The 22613-nt window shown below is 38.9% G+C and overlaps 1 long non-coding RNA gene across 1 annotated transcript; it reads left to right on the top strand.

Moving 5' to 3' along the window:
• The first annotated feature begins 8000 nt into the window (after window positions 1-8000).
• LOC143886317 (uncharacterized) lies at window positions 8001-21644 on the top strand. The gene is made up of 2 exons (XR_013253737.1): window positions 8001-9024; window positions 21234-21644. It is a non-coding gene; the product is annotated as an uncharacterized LOC143886317 (long non-coding RNA).
• Window positions 21645-22613: the final 969 nt, after the last annotated feature.

The following is a 22613-nucleotide window of genomic DNA, read 5'->3' as shown; positions in this document are numbered from 1 at the left end:
TCCGTTAAGTTTAGAAATGTTTTGGCTAATCTTATGCCAAAGGATCGAAACGAATTCCTCTTAATTTAGAAGCTTTATGGGAGCTTCATTGTCTATTTAAAGAGACTCTCGGTCCTTCTTCCTCTCACCATAAAGTGGTTTCCCATGAGCCTAGTGATGAGATTTCCAAAAGCCTAGTGGTGAGGAGAAGGAAGAGAAGAACAAGGTGTGAATCAACCACTAGCTCCACAAGTGGCACATGGTAGTTTCACACATGGCACATGTGACTTCTCTTTTGGGTTTGGCCCTTGCATGTGGATTTTTGCTACGAAGGAGGTTTGAACCCAGGCATTTGCTCTGATACCATGTGAAATTACCAGTTACTCCAAAAGCTTAAGCTGTTGGAGAAGGCATTATTTAATCTATTATACTTTAACACCCCCCTCATGTGTGACCTAAGGAGGTTTGAACCCAGGCATTTGCTCTGAAACCATGTGAAACAACCAATAGCTCCATAAGCTTAAGCTGTTGGAGAAAGGCGTTATTTATCTTTTATACTTAACACAAGGGAAAGAACGATAGCTTCGTCGGATTGCAAATAGACAATGACGAAAAAGGTGCAGCTATATACATAGTGCTATGTTTTTTTTATAAGAACATCTCTTTTAGTCGTGTGTTAGCATAAAACGAAAAAAATGAAGAGAAAGTCGAGGAAAACAAACGAGAGGGGAGAGGGAGAATAGATGTGTCTAACCTTCTCTTTGTAAAGGTCCTTATTCAATATATCTTTCAAAGACCAAGAAATCACCACATCGATTAAACTTTTTGGAGATGCCCCCTTCTTCCGCCCCCTATTCATCTTCTCTCCTACAACAAAAGTAACATAGAAAAAAAACTCAGTGCTTTTTCAAAAAACTCAGTGCTTTTTCCCGAAATGCCCCCTTCTTTCCAAAATACCCCTATGCTAGACGTGATCAAACCTGGGATGGGAAGATGGAACTGAAGATCTTGACCATCCATTTCTGTGGGCCCTGTCGTATGTGGGCTATGCTCCAAAATTGCAAAGAATGATTAAATATTAGGCAGTAATACGGCTGAAACCAGTTAACTTTTAAAAAACTCCAGTGGAACTGCCACTCTTGATTGAACGATGACCGTTGATCTAGATCTCAAATTTCATTTCCTGGACTGGATTGTTTGCTCTACCTGAACTCGACTGCAAGGAAACAAAACACAAATAGGAGATGTCCCCACATTATTTAAACTAGAAAAGCCTTTTAATAGTTTCATTCTTCTTTGAAAAAGAGAGAACAGGGGCATTAAGGTCAATATGCTTCCCTCTGATTAAGAAGAATTTCCACCAAAACCAACATTAGTGGAAATTCTTCTTTATCATCTTATATGAGCTGTTGATTCAAAACCCAACAACTCTTTGATATTTAAATTCCGAGATTTTATATGATGAGTGGGCGGAAACTTGACTGCAGACAGTGCCACCCTTATTTCTGATCCAACAGCAGGCCACTTTTTCATCTTTTGATGGGACTACTGTTGGATCAAATATCAAGGGCCGTTGCCCATTTCACTTGCATGTCCACCCACTCATCATATGATTTCTCGTAAAATTACAGGTGTACCACCAACTCAAAAAAGAGGCCACATGTGCCAAGTGTAACAAAAACAAGAAGGGCCACACTTGAAGGGGAGTGTTAAACTATAAATGATAGAATAACACCAACTCTAAGAGCTTAAGCTTTTGGAGTAATTGGTTATTTCGCTCCCTTAATTAAAAAAAATAAAAATGAAAACACTTCTCCATTAAAGATTTGGAATAAACGAAGAAACGTGAGAATAAACGGAGAATCAGATTCGGGAAGAAACGGAGAAACGTGGGAATCAGATTTGGCAAAGATTTTAATTCTTGTATAATAAACAGGAAAGTAGGAATAAAAATTGTTCCAATTGACTCTGCCAAGGTTTCGAAAAAAAGAAGGGCGGAGATCTATTTCTCCAACATTATTATTATTGGAATTGGAGAATTGGGCTTTGCTAGCCCTCTTTGCCGAATATGGTTTTTTTTTTCCCTCAAAAGATACAAAACAAAAGAGTAACGGTGGGAAAAAAAGAGTTACAGGCGGATAATGGTTGCAGATAATGGTTGCAGAACACAACTTAAGGGACCACTTTTTCAAAGATCCAGGGCGATGGCACTTGAAAGGGAAGGGGGACAATTGCCGCCCTTAATTTTTTGGGAAAAAAAAAAACCTTTATTTTTTAATATTTTTTTATACTTACTCCCTTTTTTAAAAAATATTCCCCTCTTTCCAATCATCCCTAAGATAAAAAATAAGTTTAAAATTTTAATTTTACCATTTTTATATCCCTTCCTTGTGCAAAATTTACTATAATTTTTGCCCCCCTTGTGCAAAATTTCTGGCATCGCCCCTGCAAAGATCCAAACCATTTCAACCGGGCCAAGTCACATCAGAGAAACTATATGATGGCACAAGACAGGGGCCACATATTACGATTATCTAAACTATTAATGCCTTGTTTGTTTAAGATTGTGATAACTAATTGTGAGCTTCCAACCAATTGTTGGACTTAGATGTTTAATTCGTCCAATAATAAACATCTGAGCCCAATAATTGGTTGTAAGCCCACAATCGGATGTCACAACCTTAAATGAACTGGGCCTAAATATTCAATTGCCATTCCGAATTCTAATAGTATTTAACAGCTATTAGAGCCATTATTAAACTGAAAGGGAGTAGATATCGTTTCCCATGGCAACTTGCATTTTGGAGAAAGAGGAAGGGCAGCAAACTAATGCGGTGGATTACATATAAATTGGGAGGGCACATAACCATCATTTTTTACTTTTCAGCTATTATTAATGCATGATGGTGATGTGTAACCAATAGAAGAGCTCTTTCACCTCTTTTTTGCAGCGTCTCCCTTCACTTTTGAATTCCTCCACAATAAAAATACAATCTTCATTAAACCATCTAAAAAATAGAAATCGGTTCTCAAAAAATCCAAACCCACAACTAGGGGTGCAACTCGGGTCAGGTTGGGTCGGATTGAGGCCAACCCTAACCCAACCCAATCCGAGCCTCGTGTTGGGGATGGTCAACCCTAACCCAACCCGCCTCTAAATCGGGTCGGGTTGAGTTGGGTTCATCTCGGGCCAAATAGGAAAAAACAGGGAAAAAAAAGCACATAATCCTAGAAAATCATGAGAAAACTACAGGATAGTGGTCCGCTTCGGTTCGGGTCGGGTTGCCAAGGCCTCAACCCTGACCTATCCCCAAATGAAATCGGGTTGGCTTTTCCCAACCCTAACCCAACCCAACCTGAGCGAAATAGGGTTGAACCCGTCGGGTTCGGGTTGAGCCCGACCCAAGTTGCACCCCTACCCACAACAGCAGCATGCTATATTTCTTCTCTAATGGAAAAAAATCCAAACAAGAGAGAGAGAGTAGGAGGAGAAGAAGAAGAAGAATTAAAGCTGAAATACCTCTGCACTTATTTCAGCAAAGTTTCTTTATTGATTATATCGCTTTTTTCCTGCATCAAAACCATGTTTCAGAGAGTAGTATTGTTTTCCCCTTCACTTACACTCTTTATAAAAAGAGATTGCGTTGCACCTAAGTAAAACGAATCCCACTCTGAAACTTCACATACGCGACTGTCACAGTATTTTGACTGGAAATAAAGTGATTTGGAGTTATGAAAGGTTAAATGAGAGCTTGGATAGCCAAATGACGATCTCTTCTTGGTGAATGGAAACGACACAATTCGGCACATTGTCTTGGTGATCATGACCATTGATCTAATGGGACATTACAGAGCGACCAAGTGGGTCCAGATCTGACGACGAACGTAGATTTCTTTCTGAAGATTGATCAAAGGTGAGAACTCATCCAATGAAAGTAGGGCCAAGACCAAGAATATTTATGGACCCAATCACCGTACAAGTGGTACTGGTCCAACCCGTACAGGATCACTGACAAAAACAATTTGAGTCTTAGATATCACGTCTTCTCCATGAACGAAAACGACCATCATGATGTGACACATTTTCTTGGTGAGTAAGGAACATATATTGAATTTATGGGCCATCACATGCCATTGGAGGGTCTAGGTCCCACAGCGATTGGAGATATCAATCTAAAGATTGAGGGGTGCAAAAATAAACGGCTTCAAGAGTTCAAGATATGTTAATAGATATTTTTTTCATCATGTTCGATCAAAGGACTGAAATCATCAGATGATAGTATTAGGGGTGTAAACGGATCAAAATCAAATTCGAATTGGATATTGTTATATCCGAATTCAAATTCGTTTACCATAATCGGTATCCGTATCCGAATTCGAATTCGACGGATATGTATTGTTTCTGGCCGAATTTGAATCCAACGGATATGATTTGAATTGGGATATCCGTCGGATAAAAGGAAGATGATTCTACACTCTAGTGAGGAGGATGGGAGATAGGGGTGGCAACGGGGAGGGTCGGGGCCGGATGTTGGGGTCCCCTTCCCCTTCCCCTCTGCGGGGAATTTTCCCCCTCCCCTTCCCCTTCCCCTTTGCGGGGATGGTGGGGAATCCCCTTCCCCTCCCCGCGGGGAATATCTAATCCCCTTCCCCTTCCCCTTCTCCTCCCCGCATCCTTCGGGGACAAAATCCCCTCCCCGCCCCGCCCCCTCTTTGTAACCCAACCAAACCAGCAAACAGAGCTTCTTTCTTCTACGTCCATTATAGACAATATTGTGATGAATGCTATGATTCTATTCATGTGATCAACAAACAGATGGACAAAATCAGAAATGCATGGATGAGACAACAAACATAAATAACAACAGGACCTCATCTTTCAGCAATTTTCTGTATAAATTATGGAATGATAAATAGGAAATGAGCACCAGGATTACCTTCATTAACAGGCAGCCAATGTGCAAAAAGTAACTATTTCAGTAGTCACAATAAACTTTAAAAGTCCATAAGTGGGCGCTCACACACGCAAAATAATATTCATTAGTTCATTCTGTATAGTATGTTAACCCCCAGATGAGTATGAGAAATGAGAATGGAGAAGAGAACAAAATCAACAAATGACTTATTTCTTTAACTGCAATTTAGTCTAGTGCTGACATGAAACAAATTTCTAGTAGTTAAATTTTTCTTGTTGAAAATTAAAACCTGCAATCCAACCCTAAAATTCTGTTGGCACTACGATTTTTTGATAATTGCATACACTCAGCGTCTTAGGCTCTCAGCTTGTCTTTATTATTTCAACATCTGTGAAAAGGTTATTATAGTTCCCAAAATGCTCTCAGAAGCTAATTAAAAGGAAAAGACAAGCTAAGTTTATGTTTGGGGGAATCTTGTAGCCGATCCACAGAGTTTCTAGTAGTTTTCCATAAAAAAAACACTTAAAATTTACAAAAAATGGCATTGATTAGCGGGGCGGAGCGGGGCGGGGCGGGGACAACTCCATCCCCTTCCCCACTCAAATCGGGGAATCCCCTCCCCAAACGGGGCGGGGCGGGGCGGATCCCCGCTTTTTCGGGTGAAATTGCCAGCCCTAATGGGAGATCAAACAAAGCTTGTAAAGGGCAAAACAAAGCTTGTAACACAAGCCTTTCTCAAACCCTCTCGACCACAAGAAAGATATCTACAAAGATAGAGAGATACAGAATTACAGAGAGAGAAATACTGAGGGAGATGAGAGAAATATCCGTGATGGTGGTCGCAATTAGTGGCAACAATTAGCGGCCATCTTCTTCTTTTTCTTGCGATGGGTGGTTCTTCTTCTTCTTCTTCTTCTTGTAGGGGTGCTTAGGAAGGGGGGATCACTGGATTTTCAGAGGTAAGGGAAGAGAAAGGAAGGGGAAGAGTCGGCCAGAAGAGGTAGGGTGAGGAGTAGAAGTTAGGGCCCTGTGGGCTTTGGACCTTTGGTGCGTGGAAGAGATCCAGAGAAAGAAAATGGGTGAGAGGTGGGACTTCGCAAAATGCCAAAATATTATTTAAGTTGGTCTTTTTTTTTTTATAGGTATTTTTTTTTGGAAAATTTGTTATGAAAATGCAAAGTTATAGTTATATTGTTAAGTAAGGGTAGAGTTGCCGAATTTGTAAAAGAGGGGTTGTCAGATTTTTAAAAGACTGAAATACCCCTCTTTAGTTTTACTTTTACTGACCTATTATTTTTACTTTTTAAAAGTCAGGTTTGAGAGGCAGATAAAAGTCCATTTCACACGTACTGTTTCACAAGGCACAACATCACTTCCAATAGATGTTATGAGAAGCGCATTTAAACCTGACTCTGGCCCACCCATGCAACAACAGCATGACCGGGCCTATAATTGACCTTTAAGATGATCATGACCATCCAATTGGTGGCTTGCGAAATCATTGGCTGGGAAAAGAAAGAGCAAAAATTTCTAATGATCAGCAATTTTCTATTAGCGTGATTTTCAGGCTATGTCTACACAATGCCCTTCGTTCCACCAAATGAACGGTTCAGATCATACTATTCTCATGTTGGTGGGGCCGAACTAAACTTCTCATTCATTTTTGCAATGCGGCTCACCCCTTGGATTGCTATTCCCAAAATGCACCTCTCGTTGGATTAAAAGCTTGAAACACATTTTTCACCCCGAAACCATTATGCTCTGTTTGGATGCAGGTATATGTTGGGAGGATTTGGAGAAGCAGAAGTCAAAGGGAGACTGAAAGCAAATCAAAAGGGAATCAGTCAAAGGGGAGATTGAGAGCAAATCTCTCGGAAGGTGTTTGGTTGGTTTGGGAGATTTTTTTTGGAAAATGTTATCAGCACTATTGTATTTTGATGAGGGCACTCTCACTTTATTAAAAGTATAGTATGGCCCGCACCATTGGATGATCCAAACCGTCCATTAGATGGGCCACAACCTAAATAGGTTGTGCTCCAAAAATTATTTCCATAGGTTGATCCTAACCGTCCAATCTATAGAGGGTTATCAACCCCTAACATTCAAATCGGAGGGTTAGGATCAACTTACGGAAATGATTTTTGGGGCACAACCGACATGGGTTGTGGCCCATCTAATGGACGGTTTGGATCATCCTATGGTGGGTCCATACCGTACTTTTAATAAAGTAAGAGTGCCCTCGTCAAAATACAATAGTGCTGATAACATATCCCTTTTTTCTTTTTACAGGAATTTGCTAGCCACCTTCGCCGATTCCACTTGCTCGGCCTGTGGCCCGTCCTGATGCAAAGATTTGAAGAAGTAAATGGGTGAAAAGGTGGCTAGCAAAAGTAGAAAAAACAATAGTAATCATTACGGTTTATTAGACTTGCTATAGGAGTGGTTTTAAATGAAAAATTACCGAAAAATGGTAATAAAGAAGGAAAATTACAAACAAAATATGACAATTACAAAAAAAAACTACTCATGAAAGTTATAAACTTATGACAATTACAGAAAAATTAAAACACTACCGTATTTGTGTTTTGATGGGGGCACTCTCCCTTTATGAAAAGTACGGTATGTCCCGCGGATGATCCAAACTGTCCATTAGATTGGCTACAGCCTAAATAGGTTGTGCCCCAAAAATTCATTTCCATTGGTTGATCCTAACCCTCTGATCTGAATGCTAGAGGGTGTAGACACCCCATTTTGACCGTGCCCTAAACCTTCCAGTTTTGCGAAAAACCCCATCAAATCAAGCAGCTAGGATCCCAAACTCCATCCTTAGCTAGGTTAGGGTCCCAGAAAAATCCCTGCAAAATCTCGTCAAAATCCGATTTCGTTTGCCTAGCGAACGAGTCGAGCAAAGTCGTAGGTCAAGTTCAGAGAAGGGGGGTGCATTTATCCTGAGAGGGGGGCGATTGTTTTCTGGAATGGTGTAAGTTTTATCCGAATAGGACGCGCAAAATCGCGCGCCTATCAAATGGTAGTGCCATTATCAGCCTCATTTTTTTTCTATAAAAATAAAAAATTCGTTTACAGAGGGAGGATTTTCCAGATCTGAGAAAATTCGAAAGAAAAAAAAAAGGAAAATCAGAGAGAAATAGAGCGAGAGAAAATCCTCAAACCTTTACTCCGATCGTTTTTTCTTCCTCCGATCATTTTCTCCGAGCAAACCGTGGCCGGATCTCCGACAAAAAATCCCAGTCAATCTTCTTTCTTCTTCTTTACTTCACTATCTCTATCCTCCCTCTTGTTTTCTTCATATAGAACCCTAGATCTAAGATCCAAACCCGAACTCATTCAAAATCGTAGATCTACTCATTCAAAATCTCAGATCTATAGGAAAAATTTAGAAAATCCAAAGAGAAAAAAAACTAGATCTCATTTTTCATATTTTCCGATCGATTCTCCGGCCATTTCATCTTCTCCGGCGAGCGTGTTAGAATTCCGACGAGTAGATCCTTTGATAGATCTTGTTATCAGCTAGCGCTTTTGTTGATTGCATGGGTAGAAACCCTAACCTTAAGCTCATTTTCTTCTTGAAATCCTAACTTTGCTTATGAAACCCTCGATCCGGCTCTAAAAATCCTTGATCCGGCTCTAAAAATCCAAGAAAAGCTTTAGATCTGCTTCTTACACCTTAGATTCGAACCTATTTGTGTTAGAGCTGATTTTTACAATTTCAAAAACTCTGTTTGAAGCTTTTATTGAACCCTAGCTAAAGATAGAGAGGAAGCGGCTGCAAGAAAATCTGAGATCCCCTGTTGTCTTAATCCTAAACCATAGATTCATTTTTTTTCTCAAGCCTTAGATTTGTGTTTAGAAAAAATGGAGTGAGAGTTGCAGATTTAAGGAAGAATAAAAAAAAAGGAAGTTGTTTCGATCTGGAGTAGAGTATCATCGGCATAATCAGATTCTTTGGATCAACATCACAAGTTCTAAAAGAGGAAAAGGGACTTAATTCAAAGAGAGGAGTTAAAGCAAAGATCGAGAAGATTTTCAGCATCAAACTCATTTTTTTTTGCTATTAAGCAAAGGTGAATCTGTCATTTTTAGTTCCAAATCACAGCAACACAGATAAAAGGTATTTTTCTATAGCAATGTTATTTCATTTGCTTTAACTCTTGATTAATTTCTGAGATGTAGATCATTATATTGTTCATGTTGTTGAATCATATGAATTTTTACTTGCCATGGTTTAATTTTCTCTAGTTTATTATTGTTTTGTATGTTTATAAAATAAATGACGTGAGGACCATTGATATTCTCTTCTGGTTAACTTGCCTTCTTTCTGTGGCTAAGTCTGTTCCCTTTGGATCGACCAAATGCGTGGGTTATAGCTAGATTCTGTGCCATTTGGTATCAAAGATTGTGTTGAGTTGAGATAATGATATAAGTATAGTGAATTTGGATAGGAAGATTTATATGTACAAGTTACATTTTGTAAGTCGTGAGGGCCTTTAGGGGCAATAAATGGCATTTTTGGAAATAATATGTATTTTGTAGAAATTCTCTTTGTGAATCTAGCAGGTCAAACATTACATATTAGTCTAAAGCTTATAGTGGGGTCTATAATCTTGTGTACTCTTGGTTTGTGAGGAATCCATATTATCAAGTGGTTTATATTGTACTTGCCCAATAAGTGATTGTCAAGGATTTTTCTTATATTGATATAATTTTGAACCTGTCAAATGGTTTTCACTGAGAATTTTGCAACCCCAATGAGCAACTTTAATTGTGTCTGTTTATTAAAATGATCTCTGTTGTGGCTTTCTTAGTGTCAAATGATTGTAAACTCATCAAGAGATTTTTTATTTATTTTTATTATTTATTTATTCTAGGGTCTTGTTATTTAAAAGGGTTCGTACAGGTTTTTAGTCTTAGTTAAAAATTTATGGCAATGCTGATTCATATGTTTACAAGAGAGTTATTTTCTTCTATTTTAGCACAACCATGTCTTGAAATTTTTATAGACTTACCTTGTCTATTAGTTCTTTAATTGACTTCTAGAAGTTTATCATTTTGGAAATCATGATTGCCTTTAGATAAAATGGTTTGAGATGATCGTCAGAGCATGGTTAGGTTAATTCTCCTTAGCATATTGTAAATATTGGTATGGCATTTCTGTTATGTGTTCTGATAATAGCTTTGTTCTATGATATTATACCTCTTCGATCTGCATAGTTAGTAGAAATTTCATTTGAGTTGATAATTTGTTGTTATTTTTCAATAGTTGTGGTTGTTTGATTAATAGAAATTTTCGTTTATAAATTTGGAAACCTTAAAGTGTATGCTCTGTATTATTATTATTTTAAGCCTGGAGCTGATTAGGTTTTTGGCCAAACCATTTGTTTTTTAAACACACAGATTTATTTTTTATGAATAGATTACTATGGATTTTATAGTCTTGTTGATGTTGATTGATGAAGTGTTAACCAAATGATGCTTTCATCGATATTGATATGGTTAATTTGGTCCACGCATTTAAAAATAATTTCAGAAATCGGTTGGACTATTTTTTTTTTTTTTTTATTTTTTATTTCAATATTTGATTGGTTTTGAACAAAGTCTAACAGTCATAGTTATTTTCAGTTTTATACATTTTAATGTCATAAGTGGTTTGGACTACCCATCAACGTGTTCCTAACAAATGACAAGCAGTCATTTAATGCTGCAAATCTGGAGATTGACCTTCTTATGTACGTTTGAATTGTTCTGTGATAAAAATTTCTTTTGGTTCTCTCATCTAAATTTTTTTATAAAATGCACCACATCAGTCCAAACATTTATTGATGGTCATAAAACAAATTTTGTATATGCTGGTGATTATTTCTCCTAAAGATTCTAAGTATCCATATAGAAACAGTTTTCTTCCTGAGTAGAATAATTGTGTTTTCACAGAGAATGTCTCTTTGATTTCTCTTTAATTGTGTACATGAGTCAATCATAGTTCAGTTATGTTCTCATTGTCAAGCGTATATGCTTTATTACAGATCAGTAGTGTCGATATCTCTATGTATATGCTTAAAGTTCAGTTCATCTGTGTCTTTATCATCTTGTGCACGCTTTATTTTAGTTCAGTTGTGTTACATCATCATGTGCATGTTCAGCTATATCTTTATGTTCTCAAGTATGTACAGTTTTGTCTCTATGATCGTATGTATTTTCAGCCCATTCTCTTGTAGTTCAGTAAATGCTTCCTGTGTCATGGAATCAGCCCATACACCTTTGATAATGGCAGCCTCATGCCTACTTACGTTTTCCCCCATCAACCACCTCTACTTTTATCACTTCTACATCCTCATACCCTCATCTCCAAAACCCATCTGTATAACCTTGCTGATTTCTGTTGGAACCCATTTCATTTTTCTTTATCTTTATAGCTTAGAAGTATCAATTTCTATTTATATCTCAATGTTTTGCTCCATTCTGAATGTTGATTTCTGCGTTTCTTTTTATCTTGTCATATATTTGAGTGCTTGGATGTGGGACCTTTCACCCTCTTGTAAATCTATGTTTCTTATCCTGTTATCATCTTGGTTTTTTCTTTCTTGTCTTTATTTAGAAAATTAGAAGAGAAGGGTGTTAAGAGTTTAAATTTTCATAAAGGTTTTGGTAAATCATTCATGAGATTGAATCAAAATAAATTTGTTCAGATTTTTTCTTGATCCCAAAGTGCTGTATGGAGTTAAATGATTATTACAAATAACAATTGTTTCTTGTCATTTCTTGAGCAAAGAACGAGATCTATTTGTGCCATAATGAATACCTTTATGACAACGATTGCTCCATGAATCATTTAAAAGAAGTTGAAATAGGGGTGCATGTATAAAGGCTGAGGAGTATTAAAATCAGCACACCCTCTCCTCTATAAAAAGAAGATCGAGGTTACTATTAAGGGGTTATAAAATGACTCATTTTTTTTAGTTGGTGGTATCATCTTTTACTCATTCATCTCTCTTTTAAAAAGTATAAAAGAATAGTCAAATACCTATCAGTGGATTGTTTTAAAAGAAGAAGGGATGTGAATAACTTTAGCGAAGGTTTGACTAGAGAATAAAAAGAGAGAGCAAATATATATGTTTGAAGGGTTCATTTCAGCCCATACATTCCTTTTTGTGTAAAAAAAAAAGATAGTCATAAATACTAACATGGTTCATATCCAAAAGAGTAAGGTCCATGGTCAGTTGTTGCGACTTATGATAATTTTAAACTAGCAGATTCATGACAAGAAGGTTTCCTTGGCTGTATATGAACAGGGCTGTATATGAACAGAATTTTGAAAAGGGTTAGAATGAAAATATTTGGTTAGGATTAATTTTCTCTGTATGTTGAAGCAATTTGAACTATGTAATTATGGTTTTTTCTAAAATTCTAACTGCTATCCATCATTTCCTACACTTTATAGCACTTATAATTGATCACATAGATTTCATTTCCTTTTATTTTTAATATGCCCATCTCAGTGAAGCTGCTGTCCATCATTTCCTGCACTTTATAACATTTATAACTGATTACATAGGTTTCATTTCCTTTCATTTTTAATATGCCAATCTTAGTGTAGATGATGTACATCATTTCCTGCATTTGATAGCACTCATAAATAATCACATGGGTTTCATTTCCCTTTCATTTTTAATATGCCAATATCAGTGTAGCTGTTGTCTATGGTTTCCTGCACTTTGTATCTATAATTTGTAATGACTGAAGCATATATCTATTGTCTAAATAAGTCCTTCCATTCTATAGATATGATCTGTGTTTGTTTGAAAATTGTGTAGCATAATGGATGTATCCTTATTTGTTATATGAGTTGTTTGATACTATATGCAATTGAGGTAGGATAATTCTTGCAATTCTACGAATCAACAGTTATGCTTTCTCAGTTCAGAGGTAGTTTTTCCTATAAAGTTCATATAATCCTATCATTTTTTTTTTTTGAAAGGGCGATGAAGGCGCTAGCCTAAGCCCATTTTTAGATGTTTTTATTTAAATAAATTGTTTAAATAGGAAGAAGGAGATCAGATGACTACTCTATTCGATATTATCGACATGAGTACTGTCTGATTTCAAGGCGGGATGTGGAAATATTATTATGTGTATTATGATATCAGATGATTACTTTAGCATCATCTGATTTCATCCCCTTATTGGGGTGGTGTGTGTGGTTGTGAATAGAAGTGTTTGCTATTGTTTACTTTTACTTTATTAGGTTATCCAGCGGCTGGTCTGGACTAATTAATATTGTTTACCTTTTTATGATTGCTATTCTATTGGAAAATTCTTCTTTGCTTGATTTATTTTTATAAGAATAGAATGAAATTTACGACTATCTGGTAGCCTTTTCTTCTCTCTTTGATAGACTAACACAGTCTTTTAGATTTTTGTTAAATTTCTTTAGATGCTAGAATCTCCTGTCATTGTAAAGAGCGATGAAGGCGATAGCCCAAGCCCATCCTTAGGGGACTTGCTCAGTCTAAGTAGCATTCCCCTCTTTTCTTAAAAGACTTGCCCAGTCGTTTAGGTGTGTATCCCTTGTATATTAGGAGCCTTATCATTGAAAGGGCGATGAAAGGATCATCTAGCGCCCTCTTTTAGAAGACAAGCCATGTCTCGTGCAGAGAAAGTCATCCCCTTTAAGAGATAGGCTTTGTCTCGTTAGTGAGTCACACGTAGGAGGCTTGCTCAGCCTCATCGTTAGAAACTCCCTTCTTAGTTGAAGACCAACTTGGCCTGGTAGTTGTCTTACCCCTTTTATCATTGCAAGGGCAATGGAGCCCATCTCTGTGTTTAGAAGACTTGCCTAGTCTCATTAGTACTCCTCCTTGTCTCCCCTTTTCTCTAGAAGACATGTTTTGTCTATATGTCATCCCCTCTCTTAGAGTCACCAGTTTGAGAGTCAATCCTTTATCATAGGAGTCTGTCCTTAGCTAGAGAGTCAATCTTTCAAGAGTCAGTCTTATCATCATAGGGGTTAAGATTCCATCCAACCTCTCATCATATCGTGTCTTTCTATCCGCTCCTGCAAGGTATAAGATGCTGTCCAACCCTTGCAGAGTTGTTATTCTGTTCTTTTTCCCCCGCAAAGCATAGGATGCTGTCCGACCTTTGCGGGATTTCAGGAGTCAGTCCTGCCCTTATGATGATAGGATTTTGTTCTTCTTGTGTCAAAGATTCCAAAAACACCAAAAACATCTCAAAGATACTTAAAAATCTAAAAACATCTCAAAAACACTTAAAAAATTCAAAAAACATCTCAAAGATATTTAAAAATCCAAAAACCTCTTAAAAATACTTACAAACTCAAAAAACACTATAAAACAACCAAAAATTCGAAAACATCTGAAAAACCAAAAATCTCAAAAATCTTGAGTCATTAGAAGTAGTTAGGAAAGTCTGTTTCCGAACTACGTTGGCTTGATCCCTTTCCATGAGGTACGTAGTGCAGCTTGGGATCCACATCCCAGGTCCAGCCAAACCTTTAAAAATAAACATTTCAAACATTCTCAAAAATACAAAAAACTTCAAAACCTTTTTCAAAAAGATCTTCCCCTAGAGTTAGGAGTCTGTCCTAGATATTTAGGGTGTTTTAGAGTTAGGAGTCGGTCCTGATTGTATTGATATGGTGTGTCATGTCGTGTGAGTGTCCCTAGAGTTAGGAGGCCTCGAGTCGATCGGTTAGACACTTAGTCGAACCGATGGCTAGACTAGGAAGCATATAGTCAGCCCATGGTTTTCTTTATGTTGCACAGCCTAGATACACATAGGATGTAGGGCCCACCTGCATTAGCTTAAGGCTAAACAACCTGCATTAGTTAGGGCATATAGAGAGTCCTAAAAATCATAATTCACTTGAACTTAAGCAATTGTGGAAAAAGCTTTAAAAATCAGTCGAGTCTAGTGGAATCGAGTCTAGGATAGCGGTTCTAGATGGTTAGGCATCGTAGTTTAGAATAGGTCATCGAACTACGTTGACTCCGATTCTTCCGAGGCCAGGATACGTAGAGCAGCTGGGATGGACGTCCATCTTGGTCCGAGTCAAGTCCTGCATTAGAGTTTTAGGATTTGTCTTGTCCTGCTGTGTATAGAGTTTATTTGTGCCGTGTGTTTTGTTGTGTTTTCTTACTTTCACGTACAGATCCTATACCTTTTGCTGTAACATGCATGTGTTTGCACACCAGAACTTAGACACCCATTAGGCATGTCACTTATAACCTAGTTTTGCTTAGGTGACACATCTTTCATTTATTTTATGCATATGCGTATTATTCATCTCCGAGACATGCATGATTAGATAGACGTCTTCTCGAAGATATCCGTTCCCATTTCATATGACTTTCGCCCAAAACTCTTCAAAATTATTAAGTAAATGGCATAAGAGACCAGGTGCTTGCACTTGGGCGGATGAGGTGCTCTTTAGACCTTCCGAATTCGTAACCAGGCACGAATCCTCCTTTTTATCTCTGGTTATCCGTTGCAACAGAGCATAGTATGGGATCCTTGGACCCTTTTCCTTGGATGGCGACTCTTATTTGTTTAAGGTACGCCTCGAATCTGGGTTAGTCCCCGAATCGAGAGGTATCTCCCTTTGTATCGCCATTCATGCTGTGAGAGGCACATTCTTTCGAGAGTTCCTTGGTAGAGCTCTCCATTCACGTGGATGATCCTGAGACTGTTAGCGTGTGGGGCTCGTTCCCTCGCCGCCTCCCTCTCTCGGATCGGGGTCCACAGAGGGTTGATCCTAACCCTCTATAGATCAGAGGGTTAGGATCAACCTATATAAATAACTTTTGGGGTATAATCTATTTAGGCTGTGGTCCATCTAATGGACGGTTTGGATCATCCTACGACGTGGGCCACACCGTACTTTTAATAAAGTGAGAGTGCCCTCATCAAAATACAGTAGTGCTGATAACATTTCCCAAATTAAATTTGTCGAGAATTTCTCCCCTTTTTCCTTCAAATTGGAGAAATTTCTCTGGCGAGTTTTGAGGCTGCCACGTCACCGACAAGCGACAGAAATCCACGGCGGTCAAACACTCCATTTTGTTTAAATATCCTACCAAACACACTCGGGCGAATTACTAGAATTACATTCGCTGCTATTTCTCTCAGAATAAGAGAACCAAACAGAGCATTAGGGAACCACATTTTTCACCCCGCAACCACTAGGGAATCACGTTTTATAAGCCGAAACCACTATGGAACCACATTTTCTATGGCGGAACCATTACGGAACCACATTTTATACCTCGAAACCATTAGGGAACCACATTTTTCAACCCGGAACCACTAGGGAACCACATTTTATAAGCCGAAACTACTACGGAACCACATTTTCTACGGCGGAACCATTACGGAACCACATTTTTCACCCAGAAACCATTAGGGAACCACATTTTTCACAACGGAACCAGTAGGGAACCACATTTTATAAGCCGAAACCACTACGGAACCACATTTTCTACGTCGAAACCATTACAGAACCACATTTTTCACCCCGAAACCATTAGGGAACCACAGTTTTCACCCCGGAACCACTAGAGAACCACATTTTATAAGCCGAAACCACTACGGAACCACATTTTCTACATCGGAACCATTACGGAACCACATTTTTCACCCCGAAACCATTACTGAACCACCTTTTTCACCCCGGAACCCCGAAGGATGCCTATTTTATAAGCCGAAACCACTACGGAACCACATTTTCTACGTAGGAACCATTACGGAACCACATTTTTCATCCCGAAACCATTACTAAACCACCTTTTTCACCCCGGAACCCCGAAGGATGCCTATTTTATAAGCCGAAACCACTACGGAACCACATTTTCTACGTCGGAACCATTACGGAAACACATTTTTCACCTCGAAACCATTAGGGAACCACATTTTTCACCCCGCAACCACTAGGGAACCACATTTTATAAGCCGAAACCACTAGGGAACCACATTTTCTATGGCGGAACCATTACGGAACCACATTTTATACCTCGAAACCATTAGGGAACCACATTTTTCAACCCGGAACCAGTAGGGATGCCCATTTTATAAGCCGAAACCACTACGGAACCACATTTTCTAAGTTGGAACCATCACGGAACCACATTTTTCACCCCGAAATCATTAGGGAACCACATTTTTCACCCCGAAACCATTACTGAACCACCTTTTTCACCCCGGAACCCCGAAGGATGCCTATTTTATAAGCCGAAACCACTACGGAACCACATTTTTACATCGGAACCATTACGGAACCACATTTTTCACCCCGAAACCATTACCGAACCACCTTTTTCACCCCGGAACCCCGAAGGATGCCTATTTAATAAGCCGAAACCACTACGGAACCACATTTTCTACGTCGGAACCATTACGGAAACACATTTTTCACCCCGAAACCATTAGGGAACCACATTTTTCACCCCGCAACCACTAGGAAACCACATTTTATAAGCCGAAACCACTAGGGAACCACATTTTCTATGGCGGAACCATTATGGAACCACATTTTATACCTCGAAACCATTAGGGAACCACATTTTTCAACCCGGAACCAGTAGGGATGCCCATTTTATAAGCCGAAACTACTACGGAACCACATTTTCTAAGTCGGAACCATCACGGAACCACATTTTTCACCCCGAAATCATTAGGGAACCACATTTTTCACAACGGAACCAGTAGGTAAGCACATTTTATAAGCCGAAACCACTAGGGAACCACATTTTCTATGGCGGAACCATTACGGAACCACATTTTATACCTCGAAACCATTAGGGAACCACATTTTTCAACCCGGAACCAGTAGGGATGCCCATTTTATAAGCCGAAACCACTACGGAACCACATTTTCTAAGTCGGAACCATCACAGAACCACATTTTTCACCCCGGAATCATTAGGGAACCACATTTTTCACCCCGAAACCATTACTGAACCACCTTTTTCACCCCGGAACCCCGAAGGATGCCTATTTTATAAGCCGAAACCACTACGGAACCACATTTTCTACGTCGGAACCATTATGGAACCACATTTTTCACCCCGAAACCAATACTAAACCACCTTTTTCACCCCGGAACCCCGAAGGATGCCTATTTTATAAGCCGAAACCACTACGGAACCACATTTTCTACGTCGGAACCATTACGAAAACACATTTTTCACCCCGAAACCATTAGGGAACCACATTTTTCACCCCGCAACCACTAGGGAACCACATTTTATAAGCCGAAACCACTAGGGAACCACATTTTCTATGGCGGAACCATTACGGAACCACATTTTATACCTCGAAACCATTAGGGAACCACATTTTTCAACCCGGAACCAGTAGGGATGCCCATTTTATAAGCCGAAACCACTACGGAACCACATTTTCTAAGTCGGAACCATCACGGAACCACATTTTCACCCCGAAATCATTAGGGAACCACATTTTTCACAACAGAACTAGTAGGTAAGCACATTTTATAAGCCGAAACCACTAGGGAACCACATTTTCTATGGCGGAACCATTACGGAACCACATTTTATACCTCGAAACCATTAAGGAACCACATTTTTCAACCCGGAACCAGTAGGGATGCCCATTTTATAAGCCGAAACCACTACGGAACCACATTTTCTAAGTCGGAACCATCACGAAACCACATTTTTCACCCCGAAACCATTAGGGAACCACATTTTTCACAACGGAACCAGTAGGTAAGCACATTTTATAAGCCGAAACCACTAGGGAACCACATTTTCTATGGCGGAACCATTACGGAACCACATTTTATACCTCGAAACCATTAGGGAACCACATTTTTCAACCCGGAACCAGTAGGGATGCCCATTTTATAAGCCTAAACCACTACGGAACCACATTTTCTACGTCGGAACCATTACGGAAACACATTTTTCACCCCAAAACCATTAGGGAACCACATTTTTCACCCCGCAACCACTAGGGAAGCACATTTTATAAGCCGAAACCACTACGGAACCACATTTTCTACCTCGAAACCATTACGGAACCACATTTTATACCTCGAAACCATTAGGGAACCACATTTTTCAACCCGAGACCACTAGGGAACCACATTTTTCACCCCGAAACCATTAGGGAACCACATTTTTTCACAACGGAACCAGTAGGGAACCACATTTTATAAGCCGAAACCAATACAAAACCACATTTTCTACGTCGGAACCATTACAGTACTACATTTTTCACCCGAAACCATTAGGGAACCACAATTTTCACCCCGGAACCACTAGGGAACCACATTTTATAACCCGAAACCAGTACGGAACCACATTTTCTACGTCGGAACCATTACAGAACTACATTTTTCACCCCGAAACCATTAGGGAACCACAGTTTTCACCCCGGAACCACTAGGGAACCACATTTTATAAACCGAAACCAGTACGGAACCACATTTTCTACGTCGGAACCATTACAAAACTACATTTTTCACCCCGAAACCATTAGGGAACCACAGTTTTCACCCCATTAGGGAACCACATTTTATACCTCGAACCCATTAGGGAACCACATATTTCAGCCCAGAACCAGTAGGGAACCACATTTTATAAGCCGAAACCACTACGGAAGCACATTTTCTAAGGCGGAACCATTACGGAACCACATTTTTCACCCCGAAACCATTACGGAACCACATTTTTCACAACGGAACCAGTAGGGAACCGCATTTTATAAGCCGAAATCACTACGGAACCACATTTTCTATGGCGGAACCATTACGGAACCACATTTTATATGGCGGAACCATTACGGAACCAAGGCCTAAGTAATGGTTCCAATAAGTTTTAAACACAAATGATACGTCTATGATGACTTTTAAAACCACTAAAATACTGTAATAATATATCAAACACTAGTTCGACTATTGGAACTACAATTTTCAGTCTTGGAACCACTATGTAACCTCTCGAAACCACTAAATTGTGGTTCCAAGGCCTACGTAATGGTTCCAATATGTTCCAAACACTAATGATACAGTCATGATCCCTTTCACAACTAATAAAGTACTCATACAATATACCAACCACTTGGAAACCATAATTTATGTAATGAAACCACTATTTAACGTCCGAGGAACCACTAAATTGTGGTTCCGAAGCCTAACTATTGGTTCCAAGAGTCCAAGTATACATACGAATCCAATCAGGCTTCTCTCTACACACACACAGAGAGAGAGAGAGAGAGTTATAGAGAGAGAGAGAGTTACAGAGAGAGAGAGAGAGAGAGATAAACATGGTAATATCCAAACAAATAAGCTGGTAGACCATGACAACATGAAAAAACCTCACAAATAACATGAAAAAAATGAAAACCCAAGAAATCATGAAAACATGAAAACATGAAAACAAAAGAATATGTAAACCCTTTTCAACTAGAGGAGAATGGCCATACTTGGAGTTTGATTATCAACCAAGAAGAAATAATGGTGTTTTCTTCCCAAACGACCGTATGTTATTCACGTTGGATGAGCTACCAAGGTATCCAACAATGGTGGTATTTCACGTTGGAACTTCATTTGGGAAGAAGAAAGAAAAAGAGAAGGTGGTAGGTGAAATAGCATAGGGAAACGAGCTTCTCAAAAGGGTGGAAAAAACCAAGGGGTATATATGTCCTAAAGACCTAATTTCGTACCCTGACAGCCCCTTTCCTATAATTTTGAAAACTCTACCCTTACTTCACAATATTATGAAATCTTTGCATTTTCGTAACAAATTTTCCTTTTTTTTTTTAAGTTGGTCTTTGGCGGAGTAGGGGAGGGAGACTTGCCGTCAAAGTTGAAAATAATTAAAAAAGAGAGAAAAGAGGGACTAATTGAGACTTGCTGTCAAACTGATGGAGACTTGCTTCACCCCCTGTATTACGCATTCGCCACCCTTATATTCTGACTTGACGTCAAAAAGCGTTAATTAGTTCAAAAGGAGGCTCATGCATAATGCAGGGGGAGTGAAAATATCATCTCCCTTTTGAAAATTAATGGCGCCATGCCGCCATGGCTTTTTTCTAAACACCACTGCTCTAAGATAAATTCACCGTTTTCAACATTTTGCCTGTCCATTTCAAGCTTTAAAAATGGAGGGTTAGGATAATCCAATGGATAAGATTTTCTAGGCATACCCTATGGAAATGATTTTTGGGGCACAACCTATTTATGTTGTGACCCCATAAATGAATGGTTTGGATCATCCAATGAAAGGGCCGTACAGTACTTTTTGAAAAATAATTGTTCATCTAATGTGATTGTTATTTTGATAGGTGTATAGTATCATTAGATTCAAATATTCAACCCAAAATGAAGGTTGATGATCAAGGGCTAGGATCATTCAATTAATGTATTCTCAACAGCATTTGGCGAGACTTTTCATGGCCCAATAAGTGTCATTTAGGAAGTAGCAGAAAAGTGACTTTCTTTTAGCAATTTTCCATTTCATGAGGTGACTGCTCTCACTGCAACAGCCAGCAGGCATTCACGAAAGGCCTTCTGCGATCGATCGATGCTAGCAAATCCTAAACTTCGATATCTAAATTTGAAGTAAATGGATGACCAAACCCTAAGACACTATGCCCTAGCAATAAGACATTTAATCAAGCTTTAGAAGAGAAGACTCTTTTGGCCTTATGATGAAATAAAGTGGTGGTAGCCACCCAATTGTGTTTTCTTCTTTACTCAGTTTTTTAGAGTATTTTGGGAAATGTAATAGCCTTTAAAATTTATTTTTAAAATAATAAAATGAATCCGGATATATGAATTCGAATGCGAATATGGATATCCGAGTTTGAATGCGAATCCGGATATCCAAATTTGAATGTGAATTCGGATATATAGATACGGATGCGGATATTCGGAATAAACGGATGTACTTGTCGGATTCGGACGTTAAACGGATCGGATGTACCATTTACCAGATTCGCATCCATTAAGAACCGGATATCTCCTAAACAGATTCGGATAATATCCGCTTGAAACGGATTCGGATAATATTCGCTTTAAACGGATTCGGATAATATTCGCTTTAAACGGATTCGGATGTAGACGGTAATCGAATATTCGAATATCCATTTACACCCCTAGATAGTATGGCAAATTGTAATAGGCCAGAATTGTGATGACCAAAACATTTACAGACCCAATTAATCACCCTAAAAGCGGCAATGGTTCCATGCTATATGCCATAGTTTTCCATGGTCTGTTTGGTTGTGTGGCATAGACATGGAGAATAGTGGAAGAAGTAGTCCACAAGGAAGAGACAAGCATTGGATTTGCCAGGAGCTTCCCATTGGATCTAGAAAAGTGATAAGTAGTGTTTGGTTGTCAACCTCATAGAGTAGTTGTAGCTGGTAAGGGATGTCATCACCAATATATAGAGATAGGGAGAGGTAAGAGAGACCACCATTCCTAAGAAATCCAAGCAAAATTCCACCTTGTGGATTTTGGCTTAGATATCATAGGGAGGGAACAAGGGTGACACATCATCAGACATGCAATTATTAGCCAAGAGACATAACTGGGAGTCTCCACGGATGTCAATGCTATAATGGCCACCAAACAAGGGTTTTCGGATCGTACTCTTTGAGTATGGGTTATGGTCTTTGCATCTCCCTTCTAGTCTAGGATCCTACATTGGATTTTGTGAC

This window comes from Tasmannia lanceolata, unplaced genomic scaffold (genome assembly GCF_043159265.1).
Source record: "Tasmannia lanceolata isolate RefF3 unplaced genomic scaffold, GAP_Taslan_0.1 ptg000011l, whole genome shotgun sequence".
Lineage (NCBI taxonomy): Eukaryota > Viridiplantae > Streptophyta > Magnoliopsida > Canellales > Winteraceae > Tasmannia > Tasmannia lanceolata.
This window is presented reverse-complemented; position numbering and strand designations above follow the sequence as displayed.